The sequence below is a fragment of the Neophocaena asiaeorientalis genome, unplaced genomic scaffold (genome assembly GCF_003031525.2).
Source record: "Neophocaena asiaeorientalis asiaeorientalis breed wild unplaced genomic scaffold, Neophocaena_asiaeorientalis_V1.1 scaffold49, whole genome shotgun sequence".
NCBI classification, from domain to species: Eukaryota; Metazoa; Chordata; class Mammalia; order Artiodactyla; family Phocoenidae; genus Neophocaena; species Neophocaena asiaeorientalis.
The window spans coordinates 4,461,829-4,462,181 of NW_020172456.1; the positions used below are offsets into that span (position 1 = coordinate 4,461,829).

Consider the following 353-nt stretch of genomic DNA (forward strand, 5'->3'; position numbering starts at 1 on the left):
CTCTTTATGTAACCTGGCTTGGGAGCTGGGGGAGACCAAAGGGGACCCAGCCACCACGAGACCCCCTCCCAGAGGGGGAATCCCGGAGCAATGGCCTTGAGAGAAGCCCTCTTCATTGTATGGAGAGCCCCAGCCCTTCTCAGTGCCTTCCTCCAGGTCCTCAGGCGGCCGTGCTTCCTCCCTGCGACGGGGTTGGGGCAGGCAAGACTTGCCAGCAGGTCCCTGTCATCCCTCCACCACCAGCACCCTGCACTTCCCTGGCCTTTCACCCTCCATCTCCACCCCGCGGCTCATCTCCCCGGGCAGTTTTCTCCCCCACTCCCCCGCCTTCCCCGCCGCGCAAGGAGAGCACC

General features: G+C 64.9%; 1 protein-coding gene across 1 annotated transcript in view; it reads right to left on the reverse strand.

Moving 5' to 3' along the window:
* Positions 1-353, reverse strand: part of JDP2 (Jun dimerization protein 2) — a 39,664-nt gene that overhangs the window by 38,354 nt on the left and 957 nt on the right. The window lies entirely within an intron of this gene.